The sequence below is a fragment of the Jaculus jaculus genome, unplaced genomic scaffold (genome assembly GCF_020740685.1).
Source record: "Jaculus jaculus isolate mJacJac1 unplaced genomic scaffold, mJacJac1.mat.Y.cur mat_scaffold_35_1_3033546_arrow_ctg1, whole genome shotgun sequence".
Classification (NCBI taxonomy): Eukaryota; Metazoa; Chordata; class Mammalia; order Rodentia; family Dipodidae; genus Jaculus; species Jaculus jaculus.
The window spans coordinates 2,142,435-2,163,270 of record NW_025423491.1 but is presented as its reverse complement, the minus strand read 5'-3'; the positions used below and the strand labels follow the sequence as shown (position 1 = coordinate 2,163,270).

The following is a 20,836-nucleotide window of genomic DNA, read 5'->3' as shown; positions in this document are numbered from 1 at the left end:
ACCAGATAATGTTAGCAGTTACAAAAACAAAGACTGTAATTCTAATGTTTCTGTCCTACCTTGGTAGGGAGGTTTTTTTTTTTAACATTTTTTGTTCATTTTTTATTTATTTATTTGAGAGTGACAGACAGAAAGACAGATAGAGGGAGAGAGAGAGAATGGATGAGCCAGGGCTTCCAGCCACTGCAAACGAACTCCAGATGCGTGCGCCCCCTTGTGCGTCTGGCTAACGTGGGACCTGGGGAACCGAGCCTCGAACTGGGGTCCTTAGGCTTTACAGGCAAGCGCTTAACTGCTAAGCCATCTCTCCAGCCCGGTAGGGAGTTTTTGTACACATCTACACCAACATTAAGATTATATCATTAGCTAATTGTTGTTGAATTTATATTAGACTTAGTGTGTTGGAGACTAATTATTCCTCAAGGAATTTTTCTTTGTGTTAGGGGAAGATTTTGCACTTCTTGTTGTATATGGGATTATAACATGTTAGGTGGAATTGTGAACTTTTTACTGTTTTCATTTGGAAATTAAGTATTATGTAAAGAGATGTGGTTTGTTGTCTATATGACAAGGGGTGGACTTGTGGATAAGGTGTTTTCAACTTGATCTGTTTAATAATCCAAAGAAATCCCTTTTGGGTGTGTTCCTGAGCTTGATTTCAGGAAGGATTAACTGAAGGAGTAAGTTCTTCCCCAAGACCAAGAGCAGGAGGCTCCTTTCAGATGGGGTCATCATATAAGGAAGCTCTGGGTGAAAACAGCCCTATCATTCCACTTGGCTCCAGAGCTGCTTGCTGTTTTCCAGCATGGATTGAAAACCAGTGGTTTCTCAGGAAGCCTATAAGCCTATGGTGCTGGATTGGGACTGCAGAGGCATCTGGCCACGTGGACTGACCAGCTACTGGATTCCTTGATTCTCAGGCATACAACTGCTATTGAATTACCATAAGCAAATTCAATAAATTCCCTTGTTAATATAATTTATTTTAGTAGCTCTGTTCCTCCAGAGAACCCTGAATATTGCACTCTATGATGTCATAAATGGAGCTGTGGAGATGAAAAATGTTTCCGTGTAGCTGCTTAGATTCTCTGGGAGTGGGCACCATGGAATGGTCCTCATGCTGGCATAGTTTCATTACTCCATAAAGCTAGCATTCAGGACTGAAGGGGTTAAACTTGGAGAACATGTGATTTTTTTCTCTCAAGTTCCTTAGGTAAAGCTGCAAGTTTTGAAATTTGTCCTGTTTGTTTTCCAAATTGTAATGCCTTCTTTTTGCAATGGAAATGTTTACTCTGTGTCTATGTGTTGGAAATAAGTCACTGTAGTGTGAGGTAACAAGGCTCAAAGTTAATAGACATTCTGACATATCAGTTGAGATGCTAGATTTTTGAGTTTTGAGCAGATTTCTATTTGCTGTGGACATTTTTACATAGGCTAAATAGATACATAATCATAAAATGGTCATGTTTTTACGTGGGTTGGGAAAACTGAATGTTTCAGTACAAAGGTTTTCCTGTAGCCTCATGTTTTTGTTCAACCCATGCTGCCTGGGAATTCACTATGTAATCTCAGGCTGGCCCCTAACTCACAGTGATCCATGTATTTCCTGGAATTAAAGGCATGTGCCACTATGCTCAGCTGTTACTCAATTTTTAATGTAAGTAATTGATATAAGATGTAATGAATGTAAGAATAATATCTGTAAATTTTTTATGAACAATGTTTTAAAGGACTTATCAGATTTTTTATTGATAACTTCTATAATTGTAAACAATATCCAATGGTAACCCCCACACACACTTTCCCCTTCAAAACTCCACTCCCCATCATAGCCCCCTCCCACTCAATCAGCCTGTCTTCTATTTTGGTGTCATGATCTTTTCCTGCTATTATACTGGTCTTCTGTATGTACTATCAACACTGTGAGGTCATGGATATCAGGCCATTTTGTGTTTGGAGATGCACGTTGTAAGGAGTTCTACCCTTCTTTTGGTTCTTATATTTGTGCTACCTTTTTCACAATGGACCCTGAGCCTATAGAATTTTTTTCGTACTCAAATAGAAGTCCAATCATTTGTAGCTCCTTATATAAGAGAGAACATATGAAGTTTGGCTTTCTGGGCCTGAGTTACCTTACTAAGTGTAATACTTTCTAGATCCATCCATTCTCCTGCAAATTTTATAGCATTATTTTTCTTTACCGCTGAGAACCCCATTGTGTAAATGTGCCACATCTTCATTTTCTACTTATCAGTTGAGGAACATCTAGGCTTGCTTCCATTTTCTAGCTATTGTGAGTAGAGTGGCAATAAATGTGGCTGAGCAAATATCTCCAAGGTAGTGAGATGAATCTTTAGAATATATGCCTAGGATTGATATACATGGGTCATATGGTGGTCCTATTTTTAGCTGTCTCAGGAGCATCCACACTGATTTCCACAATGGCCGGACCAGATTGCATTCCCACCAACAATGTAGGATGTAGTGTAGCTTGCCTCTTTGCTCTGTTCACTGTGTCCTTTTCTATACAGAAGCTTTGTAATTTCATTAGTTAATCTGTGGTTTTATTGCCTGAGCAATTCGGATTATATTCAGAACGTCTTTGCCAAGATCAGTATGTTGAGGGATTTCCCTACTATTTCCTCTAGCAGTTTCAGAGTTTCAGGTCTGATATTAAATTATTTGATCCTTTTGGACTTAATTCTTGTGCATGGAGGGAGATATATATCTATTTTCATACTTCTCAGACACATATCCAGTTTTCCCAGCATGATTTGCTGAAAAGGCTGTCTTTTGGCATTTTTGTCAAATGTCAGGTGGATGTAGATACCTCTATTATGTTCCATTATTCTGCATGTCTGTTTTTGTGCAAGCCTCATGCTGTTTTTGTTACTATGGCTCTGAAGTGTAGGTTAAAATCAGGCATGGTGATACCAGCATTTCAAAATTGTTTGGATGTTCAAGATATTGTGCTTCCAAATGAAATTTTGGATTTTTTTTTCTATTTCCGGGAACAATGCCTTTGTAATTTGGGGGATTGCATTAAATGTGTAGGTTCCTTTTGGTAAGCGTGATTTTCACAATTTTGATTTTTCTGATCCAAGAATAAGGGATGTCTTTCCATTCCCTAATATCTTCTGCAATTTCTTGCTTGAGTGTTTTATAGCTTTCATTGCAGAGATCCTTCACTTCCTTAGGTTTATTCCAAGGTATTTTGTTTATGTGTTCTTTTGATGCAATTATGAATGTGAGAGATTCTCTGATTTCATTCTGTTTGTTGTTAGCATATAGAAAGGCTACTGATTTCTGTTGTTTATTTTGTGTCCTGCTACATGGCTATAGGTGTTTATCAACTATGACAGTTTGCTGGTAGAGTTTTTAAGATCCTTTATGTACACAATCGTATCATCTGCAAATAATGATAACTTGACCACTTCCTTTCTAATTTGCATCCCTTTTATGTATGTCTCTTGCCTTATTGCTCTGGCTGAAACTTCCAGTCCTTTATTAAAAGTGGGGCAGTGTTCCTGATTTTAGTGGAAAAGCTTCAAGTTTTTCTCCATTTAGTAATATGTTAGCAGTAGGCTTCTTATAAATAGCCTTTATTATGTTGAGTTATGTTCCTTCTATTCCCAGTCTCTATAGGAATTTTTATCATGAAGGGATGTTGGGTTTTGGCAAATGGTTTCTCTGCATATAATGAGATGATCATATGATATTTTTCCTTCAATCCATTTATATACTGTACTACATTTATCAGTTTGCAAATATTGAATCATCCCTGCATCTCTGGGATTTTATATGTTCTTGTATTCTGTTTGCCAACATTTTGTCAACTATTTTTGTATCTATGTTCATGAGGGAGATTGGTCTGTAATTCTCTGTTTTCTTTTCCTCCTCCTCCTCTTTTTTTTTTTTTTTTTTTGCCTGGTTGTGGTATCAGGGTGATGCTGGCTTTGTAGAATGAGTTTGGTAGGATTCCTTCTTTTCCTATTTTATGGAAAATTTTAAGAAGCATTGGTGTTAAGTTAGTCCATGAAGGTCTGGTAATATCCACCGGTGAATCCATCTGGGCCTGGACTTTTTTATTTGGGAGATTTTTGATAACTGCTTGGATCTCCATACTTGTTATGGGTCTATTTAAGTTGTTAATCTCATCTTGATTTAATTTAGGTAGGTCATATAAATCAAGGAAATTATCCATTTCTTTCAGATTTACATACTTAGTGGAGTGTATGTTCTTAGAGTGTTTCCCTATGATTTTGTAAGTTTCTCTGCTCTGTTGTGATGGTGCCTTTTTCATCTCTAATTTTTTTAACTGGTGTCTCTTTTTTGTTTTGTCATATTTGCTAAGGGTTTATCAATCTTGTTTATCCTTTCAAAGAGCCAACTCTTTGTTTCATTGATTCTTTGGATTTTTTAAAATTAGTTTTCTATTCTTCAAGTACAGGCAGTTTGGTACCATTATTAGGCTCATCTGTGACCTACCCCTTCCCCATTGGCCCCTCCTTGTTGAGGTATATGGGTCGTGCGTTGTGGAGTTAGCCCACAGTTATTGGTACAGTAAATGTCTCTGTATATCATGACCCAACATGGGGCTCTGACATTCTTTCTGCCCCCTCTTCCGCAAAATGTCCCTGAGCCATGTTGGGTTCATTTTTGGTCTGCTTCAGTGATGAGATGTTGGGGGCCTCTGGGGCTGTGGCTCTCTGATTTGGTAGGTGTTGATTTTTCTCTGTGTTGGTCTCCTTCACCCTTGTGCTGTTATCCAGTTCATCAGGAAAATAGCACCCTTGCTTGTTTTGCCAATTTTCCTTAGATTCAGCCAGGGCCCTTTTGAGGTATAATGGGGTGGCTCTCTCCTTAGGATCTGTATCTATCTGAAAAAGAAACAGGTTCTCCAATGGAGAGTAAGTTAGCACCAGGACAAATGAGATAGCCCTTCCTTTTTTTTTATAGAGAGTTTAATAGGTGTAGGCCCTCTTGTAGCCCATGATTAATGGTAGCTTGATATTGGATGTTTGGATATGGTTCTGACTTGTTTCCCAGCTCTAGCTATGTGTCTTGTACCACTGAGGGGATCAGTTAGCCAAATCAAGAGGAGTTGGCTCCCCACCATGGCTGTGTGCTACTATTGCACTTGTGTGGACATCACACCGGGTTATTTGCTGCTAAGTAGGTTGGACCATGAGTTGCTTGGACAGATATTGGTTGTTTCCCCCAGTCACCCATGTAGCACCTTCTGGCACTAGACGCATTGACTGACTGGTGACTGAGTGACTCCTGGCTTCTAGTCATGCCATTCCATTTTACATGTCAGCTGCATATGGTGTCTTCAGCAATAGGGTCTTTACACTAACCTTTGGTGGGTCATCAAGTACTCTGACAGAACTCTGTCTTTCTTTTAGGAAACCTTGTAGGTTTCTCTGATCAAAAGCTCATTGTGGGTGATAGCCCCATCCTGGCACTGGGAGTTACAGGTCAGTGTCCCCTAAAAAAATTAGGAAAAAAGAAAACAGGTAACTAATATATAGGAGTTAGAGAGGAGAGAGAAAGGGAGAGGGAGGGAGGGAAGATGTAGAGGATTTAGGTTAGACTTGATCCTACCCTCTCCAGTGTCTTGTGGTTTAGGTATTTCCTGTAAGGGCCTGGTGAAGGTTCAGCCATTTTGTCTGCCTTTTAGGAAGTAGAATTTTATGGTACCATTGCCATTTGGGTCTAGATTAGTGTTTCCCACCCCTTTGATGCCCTCCCGTTCCTCCCCATCCCTCCTAGTGTCTAGTCCATGAGATTTTTGCTGGGTGTATAAGGTATCTTGGGTAGATTCAGGTTAGGTGCTGTAGATGAGTGAGACTATGTGGCGATTTTTTTTCTGTGATTGCATAAGTTCACTGAGAATGATCTGTTCCAGGTTCACTCATTTTTCCTCAAATTTCTTTGTGTCATTTTTTCTTACTGATGTATAGAATTCCATTGTATAGATTTACCACATCTTAGTTATCCATTCTTCTAGTGATGGACATCTGGGTTGATTCTAGCTCTTAGCTATTATGAATTGAGCCGCTACAAACATGGTTGAGCAAATCTCTCTGGCCTGTGGTTTGAAGGTTTTAGGGTAGATGCCCAGTAAGGGAATAACTGGGTTTGTTGGTATCTCTATAGTCAGGTTTTTCAGGAGTTTCCATATTGCTTTCCAAAGTGGTTGTACCATTCTACATTCCCACCAACAGTGGATGAGTGTTCTTGCTTCTCCACATCCTTGCCAGCATTTATATTTGTTTGATTTTTGGATGTTTGCTATCCTTATTGGGGTAAGGTAGAATCTCATAGTTGTTTTAATTTGCATTTCTCTGATGATTAGGGATGATGATCATTTTCTTAAGTGTGTGTTTGCCCTTTGTATTTCTTCCTCTGTGAACTGTCTGTTCATCTCTTTGCCCCATTTTGTGAATGGGGTGTTTGACTTCTTACTGTTTAGATTTTTGAGTTCTTTGTAGATTCTAGAGATTAGGCTTCTATCAGTTGGATAATCCGCAAATATTTTCTCCCATTCTGTGGCTTTGCTTACTGTATGCTTGTCGGTAAAGAAACTCTTCAACCAATGGGATCATATGAAGCTGAAGAGTTTCTTTACAGACAAGCATACGATTCTTTGGATTTTTGGGGGGCGGGTTTTATTTCATTAATTTCTGCCCTAATGTTTATATTTCTTCCTGTCTACTGATTTTTGGTTCACCTTGTTCTTCTTTTTCCAAGGCTTTAAGGTAAAGCATTTAGTTGCTTTCTAAGTTCTTAACATAGACACTTAAAGTTATAAATTTCGCTCTTAGGACTGACTTCATTGTGCCCCAAAGGTTTTAGTATGTTGTGTTCTTGTTATCGTTTGACTTTATGAATTTTTTTATTTCCTTCTTGATTTCTTATTTGACTAATTCATCATTCAGTAGTGTATTGTTTGCTTTTCTTGCTTTTGTGTATACTCTATAGCTTTTCTTGCTATGGATTTGTAGTTTGATCCCATTATGTTCAGAAAGAACACAAGAAATTATTTCAATTTTCCTGTATTTGCTAAGATTTGCTTTGTGACCTAATATATGCTCTATTTTAGACAATGTTCCATGTGTTGTTGTAAAGAATTCTGTATGTCCTATATATATCTGTTAGGTCCATTTCTTCTATGACCTCATTTAATCCTGATGCCTCTGTTTATTTTTGGCTGGGATGACCTGTGAATAGATTAGTGTTGAATTCACCCACTATACCTTTGTTTGGTGGTGTATGTGATCTTGCTTCTAATATCATTTGTTCGGTGAAGTTGGAAGCCCCATGTGGTGCATATATGTTTAGGATTGGAATGTCCTCCAGCTGGAGTGTGCCTTTAATCAATATAAAGTGACCTTCCTTAATGTTGGACGGAATTCTACCTTGTCAGATACTAGGATACCAATCCCTAGTTGTTTTCTACGCCCATTTGCTTGAAACACTGTTTTCCAACCTTTCACCCTAAGATAGATAGTGTCCATCCTTTGTAGAAAGGTGAGTTTCTTGAAGGCAACAAATTAAGGATTGTGCTTTTAACCTAGTATGCAAATCTATGTCTTTTGTTTGGGGCATTGAGGCCACTGATATTAATAGATATTCTTGAAAGGTGTTCATTTATTTTTGCCATGTTTTTGTCGTTCTTCCATTTTTACCATTGCTCTCTTGTGTTAACTAGTATTTGAGTATGGTTTGCTTTTTACAGGTAGAGCTGGTTTTGTCTTCAACTATTCCTTTACCCTGTTTTGTTGTGGAATGGCCCTATTTCTCGATCTATTTGAATGGGTTCCTTTGCAGGATAAAGTAACCTTCATTGATCGTTGTTGTCTTTCAGAACATAGCATACATAATTCCAAGCTCTTTGGCTTTTAATGTGTGTGTTGAGTAATCTGATACTGATGGGCTTGCCTTTGTATGTGACTTGATTTTTCTCTCTAACTGCTTTCAATATATATTCTTTGCTTTGTATGTTTTGTAGTTTAATTATAATATGGCAAGGAGAGGTTCTTTCCAGGTTTTGTCTGGGTGGTGTTTTAAAGCATTCCTGTATCTGCATTTTCATCTCTTTTGCAATTTAGGGGAGGTTTCCTGCTATGATTTTGTTGAAAGCACCTACTATTCCTTTGGAGTGAAATATTTCTCCTTCTACTATACCCTGAAGTCTTCAGTGTGGAGGTTCTTGTTTGATCTTTTCATAGTGTCCTGAATATCTTGAAATTCAAATTCATACTTTCCTGTTAGTTTTTCTTTATCTTTATTGGACTGTATTAGATCTGCCACCCGATCTTCTAGTTTAGATATTACGTCCTCTCCTTCATCCATTCTACTGGTAAGATTTTCTACAGAGCTTTCTATGTCATTGACTGTGTTCTTCATTGCTAGTAATTCTCACTGTTCATTTTATTTATTTAGCAGAGAAAGAGGTGGGGAGAGAGAGACAATGAATGGTCATGCCAGGGCCTCCAGCCACTGCAAACGAACTCCAGACACGTGCGCCCCCTTGTGCATCTCGCTAAGGTGGGTCCTAGGGAATCGAACCTGGGTCCTTTGGCTTTGCAGGCAAGTGCCTTAATCGCTAAGCCATTCCTCAAGCCCTGTTTTTTTTTCTTTTTTCTTTTCCCTTATTTATTGGTTGTATTGACCTCCTTATTTCATTAAATTGGTTATCGGGGTCTTTTTTCATTTATTTGATTACCTCCTTGATTTCTTTGAACATATTTTTAATCATTCTTTTGAAATCTTTCTCTGGCCTTTCTCTAAATCATTCTCACCACTCCAGGCCCTTCTGGCTTTTAAAGTTTGTGTTGAATTATCTGCTGTGATCCTGATTGGCTTGCCTTTGTAGGTAACTTGAATTTTTCTCTCTAACTGCTTTCAATATTTTTTCTTTGATTTGTATGTTTGGTAGTTTAATTATATGGCGAGGAGAGGTTGTTTCCAGGTTTTGTCTGTTTGGTGTTCTAAGGATTCCTGTATCTGCATTGGCACCTTTTTCCCAGTTTGGGGGAAGTTTTCTTCTATGATTTTGATGAAAATTTCCTACTATGCCTTTGGTGTGAAATTCTTCTCCTTCTACTATACCATAAACTCTTATGTTTGATCTTTTCATAGTGACCCAAATATCTTTTGAAATCCCCTTGTCTTCTAGTTTAGATATTCTGTCATCTCATCCATTCTACTGGTAAGATTTTCTACAGAGTTTTGTTATTATTATTATTATTATTATTATTATTATTATTATTATTATTTCATTGGCTGTGTTCTACATTGCTAGCAAGTCTGTTTTTTCTTTATTATTTTTATTTCCTTATTTGTGTCTATTGACCTTTTTATTTCATTAAATTGGTTTCCTGTGTCTTCTTTGATTCCTTTGATTTCCTCTTTCATTCCTTTTTTTTTTCTCTTTGACTTCTTTGAGCATATTTATAATCATTCTTTTGAAATCTTTCTTAGACATTTCCTCTCATTCTTACTGCAGATCATTTCTGATGTATTAATACTTTTTGTTGAATTTATGTTGTCCTAATTTTTTGTATTTCTTGTATTTAATGTAGTGACTTTTGTATCTTGGATTAATTTATGTTTGGATTTTCTAATTTTTTGCAATATTATTAGATGTGTTAAGCAACCTAATGTTATATATCTTCATGGTAGAGCTTAAGTTGTTTTGTGTGATTCTTAAGACTGTCGTAGTAACCACATAAGTGACAGTAGGCATTTGGTTTGCCGGCTGTGAGAGTATTCAAGTAGGCTGAGTGGGACAAAATAAAGGCAGCATCTAAAATTTTACTAAACAATGTACACATTCAATGAAAGACGGGGCAGAGTATTTATGCCAAAGTAGATATTATGGCAATGAAATCCTCTTACAAACTCACAGTCTGTAAGGATGTATGTTGCCTGGCACCCTAAATCCTGTCAACTGGGAAGCTAAGATTTCTGGTCTGTTGTGTGTTCCAAGTCAGCTTGTGACCAAGTGATAACCTTCCTTAATGAACAACACAAGTGGTTACAAAGGCATTATAAATCAGGAAGCAACAAATGACAAGCCCAAAATATAGCTTATTTAAGAATGGCAAATCCAACCATCCTTCAGGTTTAACACACAATTTACCGTGTCATGGAAGGTACAATTAGCATATCCAATTCAAGCCTATATACCTGGCTTATTTGAGGGGTTCTGTCATGATGTAATCACAGTTACCTTTTGGGATGGTTTTGGTATCAATTATGTTGCACTCCTGCTTACGTCCCTCTTTGCTGCACTATGGGCTTAGGTAGGCTGGCTGGGTTGCTGGGTCACTGCTCTGATTGCCTGTGCCAGATGCTGTGTAGGTGAGCTCCCCTCCCAAGGTCTCTGGTGTTTGCTGGTACTTGTGCTGGCTGGCAGTGGGTATGGGGAATCTGGATTGTGGCTGAAGTTCTCCTGCTGGTCCTCATGATCCTCTTCCTCACTAGCCACTCCATTGGTCCTTGCTGTATTCCCTTCACATTTATTGAGTTTGTGAGTGGGCTGGTGTGAGTGAAGAATCCCCTCACCTGGTTCTTCCTGTACTTCAGCTCAATCCTTGTGGCTGTGGCCTCACAGACCTGGTTCCACTGCTGCTGGAGCCACATCTGCATGCTGCTGTGTAGAAGCTCTGAATCTCTCCTACTTCTCTGCTGCCATTGATAATTTCTTATGCACCTCACTTTTTAGTAGAAGAGTGTATTTTGCTGTTTTAACATGCTGAAGACTATATATAACAAACCATTAGCTGACATTATTTCAAATGGGGACGTTATTAAAATCATTTTCAATAAAGTTAGGAAGGCAAGCGTTATAATTCCTCTCCTTATTATCTATACTGCTGGAAAACCTTAGCTAGAGAAATAAGACAAATGCAGTAGAAGTATGCAAATAGGAAAACAAGAAGTCATTTGCAGAAGTTATCAGTTCATACATGGGGGTCCTAAAAATCTACACTAGTTTATACTGGTCATTGTTTTCTAGAACACCAGTACTGAGAGGATTAATACATATTCTTAATGGGATTTGTAGGACTCATTACAGGATGTGGGCTGGCCAGTCCAAAAACTGCAGACTAGAAAGAGTACTAGGTATGCTCTCAGGCTACAGGTTTGTTCTTAATTGGATTTAATGAGTATATTTCTAAGCCACAGGTACAATGACTAAAATAAAAGACCTCCTTATGACAGCAATCCTAATATTAGCAAGGTTCAATAATAATAAGTTCTGGTCCTTACAAAGGCTTTTATGTCTGAACCTTCAGTCCTCTCCCACCATGCATTTTTCAGCCTATCTGCTCTCTTCTCAGACTCACTTGTACCCTGGCTGTTCCTCAAACACAGTAGACACATTCCCTTAAGGAAACTTTGCTCAGGTTCTTTGCATCATACACACCAGATGTATTCCCTTGTGGAGAATGTTCACAGGTTCTTTACCTCATACACACCAAGCAAATTACCTCATGGAGTCCTGGCACATGTTCTTTATCTCACACTCATTTGTCACTTTCCACCTTATAGTATTTCCATTTTCCATAATCTTCCTGCCAATATCTACTCCTGGATTCTTCATACTGGTAGGAAAATACATTGTTGTTCCAGTAGGGTCATCATATACAAAACATTGTAGGCCATTGCCGCTGTGCTTGGTTACCCACCAGAACTAAATGGTTAGACCCTTTTGCTGAATACAGTATAGGATGTGGTCCCAGGGAACTGAAAAAATAAAGTTGAAACTGAAATTGAAGTCATCTCACTATGAGACTTTTACCATAGTAATAAAAGGCACAGTGGGAGCTACTGTGGGAGAAAATCCATGTACATTTTGTACAAGCAGTGGAACATCCAAGCTCCAAAATCAACTAGCTAGTCAAGATGTTGCCACCAGTGCATAGTGACATATAAGAGATGAGTATTTAACTATTTGGTCATTGAATAAGAGACCCTTCTCAGTGTGTGGGTATCCATACGTATGACTGAGAATTGAATCAAAATCTATGGCATGTAACAACTGGTGGAGGCAAAAAACTTTATTCCCAGTTCTCAGGAGGCTGAGATAAGAGTTGCTGGTAGTTCAAGGTCAGTCCAGCTATCGATTGAATTTTATGTCAGCTTGGGCTGACCTAAGATGGTGCCTTGAAAGGGAAGCTTCCAATGAATGTTCTTTGATTAAAAAGAGAAGTTATGCCCTTTAAGCAGCGTTCGAAATGTGCATATTTAAACCTTTTGATTAATCCTATTCTCACTTTTGTTTAGAAAACATTCTTGTTACAGGGGAAATAACTCATCAAAATGAGACTATGAAGACATTCCCCAGTGTTTACCAGTAGAGGAGTCATTGTTCTTAATCAACTATGTGAGGTAGATATGGAAAGGACACAGTATTTCTTTTATCGCTAGCCAACTAAGTTTTGCTATAGAAATGGCAGTAGACACTGAGGAATCTCAAAGTGCATCAAAGCAGAAAATGATAAAATGTTGTGAGCTTAAACTTAAAGATGTTATATTCTTATATCTGTATAAAGTAGTAATTTTTACTGTATGATCTATAAATTGTGACTAAGCTAGAACAACTTTTCAGAGACACAACTTATAAATTATTAAATCCTTGGAAAAAAATAACCTTTTCATTGACAGCTTCCAAACATAGACAATAAACTGTGTTAATCCCACCCACCCCTATTTTCCCTTACCCAAATCCCTGATCCTGGGAGGGTGTGATAGGACATTTCAATTGTGACTTCTCAGCAATATGGTCATTTTGACTCACCTCACAGACCAATGCAATCACAAAAAAGAACCTCCAGGTTTCTGGTCAAGGTGGCAGCCTCCTAATTGTGCTTCATCTCCCAGTGTACTATAAGGCATGATCTGTGGGGCTCCAGGTCAAGTAGGTCTTAACAGACCTACAGCGGTAGGGCACAGAGCGGAACAGTTGGGAATCTCCTCATCCCCACCCTCTCAGGTAGCCCACTAGGCACTTGGATCCCCTCAGCCATTAGCCACAGCCTCTGTGTCTAATCAGGTACTTTACTTTGCTACCTGTGGCCTCTGCTGACCATATCTGTGGTCCTCATACCTTCCTCTGTTCCCCCAACTGCTGCTGCTAACTCAGACCCACTGAACTACCCACAGGCACTCCCACCCCCACCATGTTTGGGAGATTTTAATGGATGTATTCCCTGTTTTAGTCAAAGTCTAGCAGTAGCTTGACATTGAAGATCATAATTGTCTCTATAAGATTCAGACCTGCTTCCCAGTTCCAGATATAGGTTCCCTTCCACTGAGCAGATCTTAACCAATCAGAAGCCATAGGTTACCTACCAAGGCTGTGTGCCACCATTGCACTGGTACGTACAACTTGTCAGGATCATTACTTCTGTGTAGCTTAGACCCATGCTTGCTCATACCGTTGTTGGCCACTTTCCCCCAGTAGCTCAGGTAGTGCTTTCCAGAACTAGATGTGCTAACTCTCTGTGAACTGGCTCTCTGCAGTATTCCAGCCATGTTTCTCTGTGATCTGTGTTGGTAGTATATAGTGTCTTCAGCAGTAAGGTCTTACCTTTTATCTCAAGTTGATAATCAAGTGCTTTGACAGAAGCCTGTCTTGACTTGGGGACCTCCTATGTTTCTTGAACCAACAGCTTAATGTGGGCATCTGGTACTAGGTATTAAAGGGCAGAGCCATTTTTTTTTTTTTTTATAAAGATTAGGATTCATCCCACCTTCTCCAGGGCCCCCTATATTTCTGCTTACTGTTTTATCCTTTAGTGTGCCTTCAAGGAGAAAGGTTTCTATGATGCTGATTTCTTTTCGCTTTATTTTTGTGTTGATTTCTCCTCACCCTCCCTTTCCTCTCCCCCTAGCCCTTCTATCCCTTTTGCTGTGCCTCAGTTTGCCTACTCAGAATGCCAGGCAACTCAGGCTGATCCAGGTTAGTAACCACAGATGAGTGTGAACATGTGGACATGTGGCATTTGTCTTTCTGTGATGGTATGTTGAGTATGATCTGTTCTATGCCCACCCATTTTCCAACAAATTTCATTGTGTCATTTTTCTTCTTCCTGCTGAGTAGAATTCCATTGTATATATGTTCCAAAACTTTGTTTTATATTCATCCAGTGATAGGCACTTGGTTTGGTTTCAGTTTCTAACTATGATGAATTGAGCAGTTATAAACATGGTTGAGAAAATGTCTGTGTAGTGAAGCATAGTGTGTTTAGGATATATACCCAGTAGGGGAATAACTTGGTCTGTTGATAGTTCTATATTCTTATTTTACAGGAAACATCATGTTGATTTCTGCATTGGTTGTACAAGTTTGCATTCTCGCCAGCGGTAAATGAGGATGCCTCTTTCCCCACATCCTTGCCAACATTTGTTTGAATTTTTTAAATATATTTTATTTATTTATGTGAGAGAGAGGAAGCAGAGAGAGAAAGAAAAAATGGGTGTGCCAGGGCCTCCAGCCACTGCAAACGAACTCCAGATGCATGCACCCCCATGTGCATCTGGCTTCTGTGGGGCGTGGAGAGTTGAACCAGGCTCCTTTGGCTTTGCAGGTAAATGCCTTCACTACTAAGCCATCTCTCCAGCCCCTTTTGTTTGAAATTTTAATGATTGCCTTCCTAACTGGAGTAAGGTGGAATCTCATAGTTGTTTTAATTTGCATTTCCATGATGGTTAGTGTTGCAGTCAGGTTCTCATTGCCATCAGAAAACACCCAAGCAAGAGCAGCTTGTGGGGGACAGAAAGTTTATTTTGGCATACAGGCTTAAGGGGGAAATGAAGGCATGAGCAGAAGGTGGACATCACCTAGGCAACATGAGATGGGCAACAGCAACAGGAATATGTGCAGAATACTGGCAAGAGGAAGCTGGCTATGACACTCATAAGCCCACCTCGAACAGTACACTTGTTGAATTCCCAAATTGCCATCAGCTGAGGATCTAGCATTCAAAACACCTAAGTTTATGGGGGCATGTGAATCAAACCACCACATTCTGTTCCTGGGCCCCATAAACTATCATTATGTAAAATGCCATACATTCAATCAAACTTTAAAAGCCCCCATAATTTTTATCAGCCCCAATGATGTTCAAACATCTCATAGTCCAAGGTGTTTTAACTAATCCATAATACCAAAAATAAAAATAAAAATAAAAAATAAAAAAGCACAGAATAAACATTCATTCTTTAAAAGATAGCTTTGGGAGAAGCAAAGAAATATCCACCCATTATAAGATTTAAACAGGGCAAACATGAAACTCTGTTCCTCCAACTCCCACAACTCTAGTCATTGACAGATCTCCAAGTCCAATAATTCTAAGCAATGACAAGACTGGGGTTCCAATTCAGCCCCTTTAGCTAATCTACTCATAATCCCAGAAAACTTCATCTGTGCTGGCTCCTTGGGAGCATCTCATAGTCCTTGAGTATCCATTGGATTGCCACTGCAACCAATGGTGCATTCCCATGGTTCCATTAGGCCTACATGCAGGCAATCCAGCAAGCCTGCTCCACTCTTTCCCATGACCATTTCCAAAATACAAAACTGTTTTGGAAATTCAATGACCCTGTCTTTCCTGCATTTATTATGCTCCATAATAACAAGTGGGCTACCAGTTTGTTAATCCGGGGGGTAATAAAGCTGACTTTGAAAAATGGGACAGTCTCTCAGCATTCAGACCCTTTCAAAAGAGTCTGCATTTTTCCTCTTGTCCCAGTACAGATGAGCTAGTCCAATTCTCAATGATTGTAAACTCTCAAATAATTGCAGCTATACAAGTAGTAGTTTTGGCCCAAAGATTTCATTTTTTTCTGTGCCATATCCTTCTGCTCACAGAAGTTTATTTCTATCCAAAGAAACACTGCATACGTTCTCAGGACACAGGCATAATAGCAAACCACTCATGCAAATGACCTCTAGCCCAGTTCAGGCAAAGCTATTTCTTGCCTTTAAAAGCCAAACCTCATAGCCCATACTTCTTAATGGATTCAGTCTTTCACCTCTGACCAGAATAATCCATTAAACTGTATTTATAGCAATGCAAGGTGTCTCTTAGGCTAAGATTTCAAATATGTCCACACTTCTCCTTCAAAACAGTTCCAAAAGGCCAAAGCCACAGCATCAGGTTTCTAGCAGCAGTGACCCTACTTCTGGTACCAACTTTCCTATTGCAGTCAGGTATGCATTGGTGTCAGAAAGTACCTGACCAGAAATAGCTTGTGGGGGAAAAGGGGATTTATTTTGGCTTGTAGACTCAATGATGGCTGGGCAAAACAACAGCATGAGCAGAGGGTGGACACCTTGTCCTGAGAAACATCAGATAGACAACAGCAACAGGAGAGTGTGCCAAACACTGGAAAGAGGACCTGTCTATAACACCCATAACCACTCCCCAACAATTCACTGCCTCCAGAAGGTTTAGGGATTTTGTTGTTGTTGTTTATTGTTTGTTTGTACGTTTCTTTTTTGTTTGATTGATGTTCAAAGCAGGGTCTCACTCCAGCTCAGGCTGACCTGGAATTCATGATGTAGTCTCAGGGTGGCCTTGACCTCATACTGATCCTCCTCCCTCTGCCTCCCAAGTGCTGACATTAAAGATATGCATCACCTTGCCCAGCTCTAGGATGTTTTGATTCTCAAATTGCTATCAGATGGGGACCTAGTATTCAGAAAACCAAAGTTTATGAGGGACAGCTGAATCAAACCATCACAGTTAGAGATGTTAAATGTGTGTTATTTATATTTCTTCCTCTTGCTATTCCTTATTGAGTTTTCTACCCCATTTTTTTGAATGGGTTGTTTGATTGTTTTATTGTTTGGTATTTTGAGTTCTGTATAGATTCTAGATATTAGGCCTCTGTCAGTGTTATCCCTGGCAAAAATTTTCTTCCATTCTTTTTTTTTTTTTTTTTTTTTTTTTTTGAGGTAGGTTCTCACTCTAGCCCAGGCTGACCTGGAGTTCACTATGGAGTCTCAGGGTGGCCTTGAACTCACAGTGATCCTCCTACCTCTGCCTCCCAAGTTCTGGGATTAAAGGCATGCGCCACCACACCTGGCTAATTTTCTTCCATTCTGTGGGCAATCTGTTTGCTCTACTTACAGTATGTTTGTGCAAAAACTTTTGAATTTTATGAGATACTATTGGTTGAGACACTTCTTAATTTTCCAAGCTACTTAACAATTTCAATGTACTCATTACAACAATCACTGAACTGTAAAATTACTAATTTTCTTTTCTCAGATATAACTCCTAATTCTCAAAAGCTAACAATTACAGGTAAATATTAATCTATGAGAGAAAGCAAAACAGAAAAAATACCCATAAGCTGACAACAGGCTGTGACAATAACTCTTTTTAATTAACCTTTTCATTCACAGTTTTTATACATATAAACAATATACCCAGGAAATAATCTTCTTTCAAAATCCTTTTTTCTCCCCTTCCATACACTCTCCACTTAAACACTTTTTCCTTCCAAGTAACCCTTCTTCTATTTTTTTTTTCTTTTTTCAAAGTAGGGTGTCACTCCAGCCCAGGCTGACCTGGAATTCACTATGTATTCATAGTGTGGCCTTGAACTCATGGCGATCCTTCTACCTCTGCCTCCTAAATGCTGGGATTAAAGGCATGTGCCACCATGCCTGCCCCCCCTTCTTCTATAATTTTTTTATTTATTAGAGACAGAGATGGGTGGGAGGAAGAGAGATAGTGAGAATGGGCACACCAGGGCCTCAAGCCACTGAAAACAAACTAAAGATTCATGTGCCACCATGTGCACCTGGCTTATGTGGGATCTGGAGAATTGAACCTGGGTCCTTATGCTTCACAGGCAAGTACCTTAACTGCTAACCCATTTCTCCAGCCCCCCCCCATCTATTTTGTTGTAATAATTTTCCATCATATTATACAAATCTTGTGTAGATAGTGCCAACCTCTAGGATAACATGAATGCAATTCCCACAATTTGTATGGAATACAGCACTCCACAGCACTCCTTCCCATGCTTAAGCTCTTCTCTTCCAATTCCTTTCTCTGCAGTGGTCCCTGAACGCTACATGGTGTGATAGAGACACTGTCTCCGAGAAGACAGAATGCAAGCACCTTGAAATCACCCTTTGATTTCAAAACTTGCTCTGTAGTACACCCCAAACACACAACTGTACATAAAAATAATTTTTTAAAAGTTATAAATGTAGAAATTTTACAGTTTCAGATCAATATAAAATGATACTACTCATTTAAAGTTTAAAGAACATCTTTGCTTAATTCAATAAAAACAATGATCACAGCTCTAAATGAAGTATTCCTCCAATAGAATCAAAATATTTATCAACTACTTCCATGGTTATGCAATGTAGAGTGCAAAATGACTATGAATTAAATGTTTCAAAACATCCAGAATATCATTTCCAATAGTTTTCTGTTACTTAGTAAAAGAGAAGAGCATCAAAAACAACACGGTACATGAGTCTGAAAATCTGTAATTGACATGGTAATGCGTACTTAGAAGGTGATATAGTATTACTTCATCCCTAGAGTTTTATTAAGAGTAATGAAACCAAACAGATTTAAAACAAGGTAGAAAACAGTTAATGTTTCTCCCCTCTGATGTCTCTTTTTTGCTGAAATGGAGACCATTGTTAAAAACTAGGAAACACCCATTAACATGGATAGATCTCTGAAGTGGGAACTCATCCGGGGGATGAATCTGGGGGGATTAAGTATATTAGGACTATTTCTACTTACAGTTGATGTAGAGTATTTTATTTTAAAATTGATTTTATCTTTTAAAATGTTATACTGTTAAATCTCTTCTGCCATCCACAAGCCACTGAAAACCCTCCTCAGTAGTATTATTGGTAGTCAGTTTGTTTCAGTAGGCCTCAGTCTCTGGGGTGGGGGTCGGGGGGGCATGCCTCAGGACATTCCTGTGCACAACGTTCCTTTTATAATATTTCTGCCCCTTCTGCCACAATGTTCTCTGAACTTTGGTGGGTGTCTTAGTAGTGTATTTTAGTGTTGAGTTCTTTGTACCCTCTGGAATTTTGCCTGGATGAATTTTGAGTCAACATAGTATCTGACACTATCTTTTTGGAGCTGGTTGTCAGGCTAGTAATGAGAGCAGTACTCATGTCTCCACTTGTTCTGCAATGTGTCCTGAGACCTGGAAAATGTGGTAGAAGTAACATGTCTCCTGGTACATAGTAGGCTATTTTTTTTTTCTTATTGTATTGATGGGACTTGGATCTCCTTGCCATTTTCTGTTATCTCCCTTGTCCTTCTCCACTTGCTGGCTGAGTAGAAGCACTTTAATGCCACCATGGTCGATACTAGTTGAGTGAATGCTAGAAGCTTCTAACTCCCTTATATTTCTTTGCTACAGTTTCTCCTCAGTTAATAATTCTTTACCCACTCTTAAATTTTTGGTAGAAGAATGTATAGTATGTTTGTTAACTTACATTCTTTTTCTCAAAGCTTCTTTGCTGTAGTTCCTGTTCCACTATATTCACTGGAAATTTCTCTTTCAGTCTCTTAGCAGCCTGTCCAGAACCATTCATTCTCAGGTAGGGATTACACAAATATTGGAGTGAGAATCCTTGTCTCTTAGAAGCCAAGAAAAATTACTTTCATTTTTTTCATTTTACTTAATTATTAGAGAGAGATAGAATATGCACGCCAGGGCCTCTAGCCACTACAAATGAACTCCAGATGCATGTGCCACCTTGTGTATCTGCCTTATGTGGGTACTGGGGATTAAACCTGAGTCCTTAAGCTTCACAGCAAGCATCTTAACCACTAAGCCATTTTTCAACCCTTTCACTTCATATTTGTTGAATTATGCTACAGTTTGCCAGGGCTCTGCCATTGGCAACTAAAATAATATGCCTCAGAGTTATTTAGTAAAGTGTTACATGAATATTAAAGATGGCTTGGTTGGAGATGTCTTAGTGGTTAAGGTGTTCACCTGTTAATCCTAAGGACTCATGTTTGACTTTCCAGATCCTACATAAGCCAGGCACACAAAGGTAAGGCAAGCATAAGGTCACACATGCCCACTAGGAGGCACAAGTGTCTGGAGTTCAATTGCAGTGGATGAGGTCCTGCTGCACCAATTCTCTTCCCACCCCTCATCTCTCTTTTGCACTGCCTCTAAAATTTAAAAAAAAAAAAAATGTTTTCTTGGGCAGGCATGATAGTGCACACCTTTAATCTCAGTACTTGGGAGGCAGGTGTAGGAGGATTGCTATGAATTCAAGGCCACCCTGAGACTGCATAGTGAATTCCAGGTCAGCCTGAGCTAGAGTGAGACTCTACCTCAAAAAAAAAAAAAAAAAAAAAAAAGCAAAAAAAGAAAGAAAAAAGTTTTCTATGTCATACCATAAATTACGTATTTACCTAGGTGTCAGTCACTGCTAGGCACAGGCTGGAGCCTTCTGTAGATGGGCCTGAACTGCCAGGCAAGACTAAGTACCCCCAGGCCACAGGAAGCCACTCCCTCTCCAAGCCCAGCACAATTGAACTTAGGCTTTGGTCAGTTGCCTAGGAAACTCCTTATATGATATCAGCCAGCACCCTTTGCACAGCCCATCGCCCTGTACTCTACACCTTCCCTTTACCGTTGCTTATGTGGTCCCCATATGCTGATTAGGAATCAGCATGCACCCTTGTACATCCAAACCCCTTAGAACCCTCAATTGTTTATAAACCCATTTCCCTATTGATTAAATCGAGCTGTTCACAGAGACTGTCTCTCGAAAGTGATTCTTTTGCATACTCAC

The 20,836-nt window shown here is 39.1% G+C and overlaps 1 protein-coding gene across 18 annotated transcripts in view; it reads left to right on the top strand.

Annotated features, from left to right (window-relative positions):
• Positions 1-20,836, top strand: part of LOC123457313 (zinc finger protein 432-like) — a 174,897-nt gene that overhangs the window by 144,529 nt on the left and 9,532 nt on the right. The window contains exons 7-8 of one of the 18 annotated variants that reach the window (XM_045141293.1): positions 13,914-13,981; positions 14,332-14,352. The exons of the other annotated variants lie outside the window; for them this stretch is intronic. The gene's annotated coding sequence lies outside the window, so the exon portion shown is untranslated. Of the gene's footprint in view, positions 1-13,913; positions 13,982-14,331; positions 14,353-20,836 lie in introns of those variants that run through there. 18 annotated transcript variants of the gene reach the window in all.